This window comes from Odocoileus virginianus, chromosome 18, assembly GCF_023699985.2.
Source record: "Odocoileus virginianus isolate 20LAN1187 ecotype Illinois chromosome 18, Ovbor_1.2, whole genome shotgun sequence".
Taxonomy (NCBI): Eukaryota; Metazoa; Chordata; class Mammalia; order Artiodactyla; family Cervidae; genus Odocoileus; species Odocoileus virginianus.
The window spans coordinates 29,920,586-29,930,541 of NC_069691.1; the positions used below are offsets into that span (position 1 = coordinate 29,920,586).

General features: G+C 38.2%; 1 long non-coding RNA gene across 2 annotated transcripts; it reads left to right on the plus strand.

Moving 5' to 3' along the window:
• The first annotated feature begins 98 nt into the window (after positions 1–98).
• Positions 99–9,510, plus strand: LOC110130557 (uncharacterized). 2 transcript variants are annotated; one of them, XR_011492804.1, is made up of 3 exons: positions 99–274; positions 392–610; positions 8,717–9,510. It is a non-coding gene; the product is annotated as an uncharacterized lncRNA (long non-coding RNA). The 2 variants fall into 2 exon arrangements; XR_002311885.2 differs by having other exon boundaries at positions 99–610.
• The last annotated feature ends 446 nt before the right edge of the window (positions 9,511–9,956 follow it).

A 9,956-nucleotide genomic window follows, 5' to 3' on the forward strand; every position in this document is an offset into this window, starting at 1 on the left:
GGGACAAAAATGCATACTTCACAGAGTATTTTAAAATATCAGAACTAGTGATCTAATGTATGGAAAGCATGTTGGTAATTTATAATGCCCATTAGAGTTGCCTGGAGAGCTTTGAAAAGCTATGGATATCCTGTTCCCACCTCCATCCAATTGAATCAGACTCTCTGGAGACCAGGCCCTGACAACATACTTTGAAAAGCTCTTCAGGTGATTCTGCACCATAGCCAAGGATATGAACCACTTATGGAAAAGCCCGAGATTGAATGAATACTCAGTAAATATTATCCATTTCTTCTCATTCATGTCCCATGAATATTAGCCCAATCAGGACACAGATTTTATCACTGGAAGGAATTTACAAGGGCAGTTAATCCGTCTCCTTGCTTTGAAGGTAAAGAAGCTGGTGGCAGCTGGATTAGTGATGTGCCCATCTCTCTTCCTCTCAGATGGGCCCAGCTCTTTGTGATCCCGTGGACTGTAGCCCGCCAGGCTCCTCTGTCCATGGAATTCTCCAAGCAAGAATACGGGAGTGGGTTGCCTTGCCCTCCTCCAGGGGATTTTCTCAACCCAGGGATTGAACCTGCATCTCTGGCATTTCCTGTATTGGCAGGTGGGTTTTTTCTTTTCTTTTTTTTTTTTTTTAAACTACTAGCACCACCTGGGAAGCCCTTGACCATGGTCACACAGTTAATGGTGAGACTGGGATCCTGGTATTCATTCTAAAATTTTAAAGCTGTCTTCTCTGGCACAGCTTTTAAGAAGGCAAGTGAGATCTTAGATGGGGCTGTCTTATCTTTCCCTTGCTTCTTTGGTTTCTCAACAATATTTTATGGCAATGAGGTTATAACTAAAGTCAGAAGCAAAGGATTACACATTCAACTACTATCCTCATGAGCTGTAAAGACCTTGACTTGGTAGCATTTATTCATAGAAACTTGAGCAGAAAAAACACAACCCAGCAATGCTTCCTCAGAGAAGGCACATGCATATGTGGTTGGACTTCTCATACTTGGGGTCATGCTGCTTCTCCATCTTACCGATTAGTTCCTGTGTGATTGATATGGAAAATCTGAGCAATTTACCACCACATAGTTATGAGCCATCATACAGGTGCATTTAATTTTTAATTACTCTTAAAAATGTTTTTAATAATTAGTAGCAATAACTACTAATTGGCATGTAAACCATTCTTGCATCAGCAGGCAAACTGTAGGTTTACGTCTGTACACCCACACCCAATCAACTGAAAATTGCTTCAGTGCTTATCTTATAATTACTGTGCTTAATGCTGTTTGCATTGTTTGGAAGCTTTTGTAATTAATTGCCTTTTTTTTTTTTTTTTTTACCTCTGAACCTGTACATGGAACAGTAAAGATTAGTCCTTTACTCAGTAACATCTTATTTACATTGAATTGTTTAGACGCACATAAGAGAGAAAATAATGGGTTTTGTTTTTACCTGCCAGATGTATTTCCTCTGTTTATACAATAGTTAGATAGATCCCATGTAGAATTTGGAACTGCTCTAGCTACCTTCTCGACTTTCTGGTTCTCCTCAGTGCTGTTGGACTTTGGCACAATTACATTTTCAGGCAGACTCTCAGACTCTGTATTCCTTTATCCCCTTCCCCATTATTGATTCTGCAAAGATTTATGGATAAAGGAAAATCATTTCCGAATGTCTCTATTGAAGTGAAGGCCAACATAGCTAAAGTTTCAGTTTGTTTCTTGGCAGTCAAAAATGTATATTATATATATATATATATATATATATATATATATATATATATATATATATATCTGTGCCAGTCATTGTGCCTTTGATCTTGAAAGTGACAGTCACAGTGAACCACTAAAAAAAAATCACTTAATAAATTGAGATTATTGGTATGCTAAGCCAGTTTTAGAAATAAGTGATGAATCTGCTAATGTTTTCATAGTAGTAAATGACAAATAAAATTTTATGATGAGAGAGGCAAAAGATAAAACTTGACTTTATAATTGTCAGCCATTAGGTATTGGTATGAACTGCTACTGAATGAAGACATGGGTAGGAACATTTCTTCTTTATTCAATCACTCGCTGAATAGTTACTGGGAATACAATGTGCCAAGAAACGTGCTAGACAATTGGTATACACAAAGAACAACAACAACAAAAACAATGTGGTCTTGGGAGTTGGAAAAAACCTTAAATCTTGATTCCATAAATAAGTAACTAGGAGACTTTCAGAAATTATTTGATCTCCCAGAACTTCATTTGTGTCATCTAAAAAGTGGAGGTGGTGACACTCTTGTAGGTTCATTTTGAAAATTAAAAGAAATCCCATATATGAAACACTTTGCACTTTTCTGTATTTACTTAATGTGTGTATGCTATAATTTTAATTAGACTAAAGAATCCCCAGTCCAGTAAGAGTGAGATATGCTATCATTCATAGGGTCCTTTGATTGCAAGAAACAGGAACAAATTTTGGCTGCTTGAATAGGAGATAAAGTTATGGGAAAGCTCTTGGGACATTCACAGGACCAACTGGAAGCCTGGAGAAACAGGCTTAGAAAATAGAACTCGAAAACCAGCACATGTGAGGGTGTGAGTATCAGAATGTCTCAACAGCCTTGGAGGGCAGTGCTGGGGACAAATACATTACAACCTTTTTGTCCTTATTCTTTATCCTTCTCTTCAAGATTCAGCAACTGAGGAGAAGGAGAGGAAGAAAGAGGGAGAACAGATAGGAAGGGAGGAGAGAGAGGAGTTAATGGAATTTAGTCACGTATCTATTCCTTAGAAGGAGAGGCTGGGGCACCTTGATCTATAGATGCACTGAGACATACTCAGTGGGGGAAGAAGTAACCCCTCAGTGGAACTCTGGATGCTACCACAAAAAAGGGTGACTGGTGACTAGTAGCCTGAAATCAACATAGAATATGTAACACAGGATCTGACTACAGCATCAGAAATAGGGTTGGCTTCATGAACATTTCATCTATGCAATCACAAAGGTCCCATTTATAAATAAGGGACCCATATCTTCATTTTGCACTGGGCTATGCAAACTTTGTAGTGGGTCTTGGTCATATGTTCTATGGTAGGGATCTATACACCGCTCTGTGGAAGCCCAAAAGATGGAAGAATATTCAGAAAGAATTCATTGGAAAGCCAGAGGAGGGTCCCAGGGGTGAAAAAGTATCAGATAGATTTTGAAGAGTGGAGAAAGGGCGGAGAGCATTCAGGTAATGAAAACTGAGAAGCAAAAGTCAATGGAATTTTCTATGATCAAGGATATTAAACAAGATTCTGACACAGTTGTGACTAAAATTATTCTCTTTAAGAATGGAAAAGCAAAAAAAAAAAAAAAAATGGAAAAGCAAAGATATTATGAATATAGGCTGGAGAAATATACTCTATTCTGTAGTACAAATCAGCAGAGGACACCTTGTGAGCTATGAAAAGGCTCCCACTAGAGTCAAATAAACCAGGGTGCTTCTATTCCACTGGAAACACATGGATTAAACATCATCTAGTTCTTGCTTGATCCTCCTCCTGAAGTCACTGGAAGCAAGCACTATCCCCAGTGAACGCTCTTAGCTTCTGGACACCAAACTCCTACGTTAATGGCAGGGCTTTCGAGTGGGATGGCTAAGAGGAAAGCAGTTTAGCTTTGTTTTCTACAAATAATTCAATGCAGCTTTGTTTTTCAGTGCTTTCTGATATCAACATTTCTCTTTTATCTAATATTTTAATAGTATTTCAGGATTCTAGTCTAGTACTTTTCTAAGGTATAAAAGTTCAGAACATGCCCAATCAGTGCTTATTCAGTCTTTGCTGGAATACCTTCAGTGCTTTCCAGTTTGGGCTTCCCTCATGTCTCAGTCGGTAAAGAATCTGTCTGCAGCGCAGGAGCCCTGGGACTGATTCCTGAGCTGAGACGATCCCTCGGAGAAGGAAATGACAACTCACTCCAGTATTCTTGTCTGGAGAATCCCCATTGACAGAGGAGCCTGGCAGGCTACAGTCCTTGGAGTCACAAGACTCAGACATGACTTAGCAACTAAACCACAAACACCAATCCAGTTTTGGATAGATGTAATTGTCAGAGTTTTTCCTCCTACGGAGCTAAATCTGACCTGCCTGTTACATTCACCAAGAAATGTCTTGGAATCACCCAGATTAAGCCTCACTCGTCTTCCCCAGGCAAATATCAAATTTATTTTCTAATTACAGTAAAAATTTTCTCTGCTTTTGAGGCCCATTCTAGTGGGAAAATGTCTATTAGGTTTTCTTTTAAAAAGCTCCTTTTAGCACTGTGAGAGCTATGAACCATATGGTGGAGCCTAAGAAGTTCCTCCTCTGGGCTAGATTGGATTGTGTTATATTTCCAGGGTCATGCAGGCCTGCAAGTTTCTCCTGCAGATTCAGTTTGCCTTCTGAACTTCATCCTCTCTGTGGGAAACAATTTTCTCCATTCCCTCCATCATTTGTAATGGGCTAGGCTCCTATCCAGTTGAATCCATTGCATGGGACGTGGAGCTGGTCACAAATATGCCTGTGCCAGGAAGGACAGCCCAGACATTTGCCATCTGTGTCTCAACTTCCTCCAGTTCTGTTCCTGGGCTGCTTATCTAGGGACACACTCATAGGCACTATTTCCCAGTCCCCTGGAAAAGAAAGAACTGGCAGACTGCTCAACACTAGGTTTTCGAGGGAGGCCTTCTTTTATGAGATTTTTCCCTAAATTTGAGTAGGACTCTTTTTTTCAATGTGCTGGAGTAGTATGCTTTCAGATGGGTGTGCTGAAACAAATCTACTCAGTAACTACAACAAGGTCTTCTTTATGATGGCAATTTTGTTTCATAGGGAAATCAAGCCAATGCTTATAAGCTTTTTTTTTAATAAACATAAACATTCATTGAGTAAAGAGGAATTAGAATTGTACATTCTTGGATATTTGCCAGTGAGTCATATTGACAAAGGACTGCTTCTGCAACCAAAGTCTTACTCCTGAGTATCACATCTTTTCTTGAGTTGCATGACAGTTTGCCACCTCTCAGCACTAAAGATAAAACTATCACATGTTACTCCCTTACCCTTCAAATATCAGGTTCAGGAAAACAATAAGAGAGAACTCAGCTTTCTTGTCTTGATCTTCTCTTTCTCAATCCCTATACTGTCATGCCCTTTGTATAATTTTTCCACGTGATTATTTGCTCTCTGACCAAGGTAGAAGTATTCAGTCTAATCACAAAGAGCTTGACTGGATTTGAGATGGTATTAGCAACATACAAATAAATAGAGAATGTAAGGTAGAAATAATGACAGAAACAACAGCTCTATTATTTATAGAGCAACTACTATCAGCCATGCCTTCTGATGGGGACCACATACACATTTTCTTAAATTCTGGTAATGCTATAAAGCAGGAATTGTTACTCATGTTTTGAAGACAACTAAACTTGGGCTCAAAAAATTTAAGTCACTCTCCCCAGTTTGGGCTGCTCTTAAATGGTCGTGTGAGAGTTCAAAGCCATTTACCCTAACTTCTAAACTTTATGTTGCAAGTAAAGAAGTGAATAGAAAATTCTGGGCTTGTATCTTTTCAAATAATGGTTTTCTCTGAGTATATGCCAAAGAGTGGGATTGCTGGGTCATAGGGTAGTTCTATTTTTAGGTTTTTAAGGAACCTCAATACTGTTCTTCATAGTGCCTACACCAATTTATATTCCCATCAACAGTTTAGGAGGGTTCCCTTTTCTCCATGTACACCAATGCACATTGGAGCACTATTTACTGTTAGCCAGGACATGGAAGCAACGTAAATGTCCATCAACAGAGGAATGCATAAAGAAGATATAGTATGTATATACAGTGGGAATATTACTCAGCCATAAAAAAGAACTAAATTGTGCAATTTGCAGAAACATGGATGGACCTAGAAACTGTCATACTGAGTGAAGAACATCAGACACAGAAAGACAAATGTCATATGATACCACTTATATGTGGAATCTAAAAAAAAAGGATACAAATAAACTTATTTACAAAACAGAAGTAGAGTCACAGATGTAGGAAACAAAGTTTTGGTTACTACAGGGTAAGATGGGGGAGGGATAAATTGGGAAATTGGGATTGACATATACACACTCATAACTAATAAGAATATGCTCTATAGCACGGGGAACTCTACTCAATATCCTATAATGACCTTCATGGGAAAAGAATCCAAAAAAAGAGTGGATATATGTATATGTATAACTGACTCACTTTGCTGTACCCCTGAAACTAACACACCATTGTAAATGAATTATTGAAAAAAATTGAAACAAAAAAGAAAAAAAAAAAAGGAAAATCCTAGGCTTGACACACCTAGCAGAAAGTACTCTAGACTTGGCTGCATAACTACCTAGTGTACTATTTTTTGAGGTCACAAGCTATAGTGTGCATGTATGTGAAAGTGAAAGCGTTAGTTGCTCAGTCGTGTCCGACTCTTTGCGACCCCATGGACTGTACCCTGTCAGGCCCCTCTGTCCATGGGATTCTCCAGGCAAGAATGCTGGATTGGGTTGCCATGCCCTTCTCCAGGGGATCTTTCTGATCCAGGAATTGAACCTGGGTTTCCCGCATTGTAGGCAGATTCTTTACTGTCTGAGCCACCAGGCAAGTCCATGTACATGTATACTTACATTATTCCCAGCATAATCTGGAGTTCTTTTCATTAAATCTTGAGCTTTTTAACACATTCTAATAGTGATCAAGATTTTGGTAACACATGTCTTGCATTACACCATCCTGATTAGATGAAAAGGATGTTTATATGTAGAGCTATAATTGATATTAATAAAGAACCACAATTTGTTAATTCTGCTTAATACTGCTGGCATTGCCATTTATTTTCTTGAGGCAAAAATTAAAAGATATTAATATCAAAATATATTTTTGACATAAACTTACTTTTTTTAACTTCTTAAAATAGAAAACAATATTCATATTCCGAGTTAATCCAGCTTCAACTCCACTTACTCTTTCAAAATTCACTCAGAGTTTTAAATCACACTGAGCTTCCCTTTTCCTTTTAGTTCAGTGGAGACGTGTGCTTGATGGCACTGCTGTAATAAAATAAAATGTCCGTCCTCCAAGGTTGGCAGTGCAGAAGGAATCAAAGCTAGCCTAGGCAGGGTGGCTAGACAGGGCAGCCAGGACTCTCTCCTCAATGAAGGAGTCACTTGTTTCTTGGGCAACTGTGGAAGGGTTAGATTTGGTTACAATGCTAATTGAACTAGAGGTTTTAACCCACGTGGTGACTGTGGTAGAGTAATAGTAACAGCCTTAATACACCTTGAAGGAGGTCTCTCAGATCCACACAAGCCAGAGATTCTCCCACTGCTACCAAGCTTAGATCCTGGTTCGGTATCTTAAGAGGAACTAGTGGGTTTTCTTACGCAGCTTGCTAGTATAAGTAGTGTATAAGTAGTGCCGAGTAAATTTCCTTAGAAACAACCTAAAGTAAAAACTATGGGCAAGAAAAGGAAGTGTTAACTTGTACTTTTCCAAAATCTGGATGTTTTTCTTACTTCTCAAAGTCACTGGGAAATTCAAATCAGAACAAGATGTGAAATCACCATCCAAAGAGTAAAACATTCTTATTTTTAAAACTGGCGAGTAGCAGAGAGATGTATCTTATCATCTGAGTTAGTAGTCATAAATCCTAATAGCTGGTTGGGAAGCTTTTTGGACTTTGCTTTTTAAAATTTATTGTGTGGCACTGATTATTGGAGTTGGGTCCTGGCATGTCTGCCTGGGGACGAGGGGCTCCAGTTAGAGGAAGACTGGATTTCAGCATTAGCTCTACTACTGATGCGACCTGCACCTCGGTGTCCAATTTTCCATCTGAGACATGGAAGAAAAATGCCCTTAGAGAGTTTGGTGAAGAATCCACAAGTTAATGTATGGAAGGCAGTTAGAAAGCAGCATGGTTCAGAGTAAGTACACAGGACCTGTTAGGTGTTATTGCCATTAGATAGATAGAGTATTAAATCTTTTCAACACTCATAGGTAGAAACTGTCAGTGCTGACATCTAGGGAAACTTTTATCTTCCACACTGACTCCAGTTGAGAAGCACATTGTTTTGCATAGTGTCCTCTGGTCAGACAGGAGAGACTCTCCTGAAAAAGAAAATGCAACTTCAGCTCCCAAGAGAATCTCCTTATGCCTCTGTTTGTTTTTGGTTTTTTAAATATTAATTTAATTTTATGGAATGGATTAAAATACTCCAGAGAGCCAGGAAGGCTGATGGTCTAGAGAAAAGAAGACGTAGATCCCTGAAGACAAGTTTATGGTTTGTCTCATCCCTGGTTTGGATCTAGGTAATAATTATTCTCCAGAGAGAGAGAGAGAAATGGAGACTAAAGCCTCTAAAGGCAGCCTTAGACCATAGTGGCCCTCAGCTGTTCATGGTAGCCCCAATATTTTATGCTGTGGCCCCTTAGATTTTGAGGCACTACATACAGAAGGTAAAATTCTCTCAGGCACGATTTGGGAGAGGGTGACAGTTTTGACACTTTTCAACCCCTCTGCCCTGAACTTCAGCTCCCCTGAATCACTTTTTTCTTTGTAGCATCATTAGATATCCGTAGTCAACTTGTGAATTATTGTAAAAGGCTTGTGTTCTAACATGTAGCTAGGCTCATAAATTATCTCTTAATTTCCTCTAATTTTACAGCTAAAGAAAACAGAAGATCGAGACAGGCTAAATGAAGACCACAAAGCCAGTCAATGTGGAGCTGAATCTGAGACTGAGGACTTCTGATGCCTGGTTCAAAGAGCAAGCAGAAAGATAAAATAGTAGCATACTGGATTCATTAAATAGCAATGATAATAATGATGATGATGATGATAGCAAATACTTATTCAGTACTTATGTGCCAGGCACTGTTTCAAGCAGTTTACATTTATTAACCCATATCATCCTTATGAGACTATGAGGAAGGTATTACCATCATCTCCATTTCACAGATGGATAAAGTGAAGTGTGGTGAGGCTAATAAACTTGCTCAAGGTCCCAGCTATTAAATGAAAGTGTGAAGGTTTGAGTCCATATGATCCCCCTACCACCAAGTCCAGGTTTTCAAGCACAGAGCTATATTACTCTACTACATCTTATTCAACAAGCTGTTTCTACCCACATGCAGTTTAACTTATTCTTATTAATCTGTTTTTCTTAAAAAAATTATTAACTCTTCAGGCCACTTATTAGGAATCAAGAATTCATGAAAAGCCACAAATACCCATTTTGTACCTTTTACATCAGTTTATTTATATACACAGAAAACTCTTTTTCAGCATATACACACGTATACATACACACTGCATTATGACATCCAGGGCATTTATCTAGGATACCTGGAAGTGAAATTCAGATTGTTAATATATTCTGGCCACTTAAGTTAACAAAACTGTCATGCATATGATATCCACTTCTAAAAAAATTGAAATAAACTTGACACTAAAACTGTACTCATCATAATTCAATTTCATTTAAATTCTGATTTGGAGGGCATGACAAGATGTGTAGTGCCTCCAGCCTTCCCTATTAACAGTACTTTATATTCCAAAGAAGGAGATATATAAGAGGGGTAGACAATTAAGTCGTCTTTAAATAATATATTAGAAACTTTCTTTAAAAGTTATTTCATATGAATTTATCCTTGAGGTCTTCTGTTTTTGTTTGTCATTTCCTAATGTCAAAATGCAAAAAAGTGAAAGCAAATTTGAGTTACTTAAGCCTAATTGTCTGATGAACTCCTTGAAATGAGATTTCCCTCTTTCATTAATCCTTACATATAGTACAGTGAGATTTACAAAAAGGGAAGAGGTCTGGGCATATTCTATCATCAATAAAAAACATCAACCTTAGAAATGATAGAATGCTTACATGAGAAATGGGCATTCCAAATAATAAT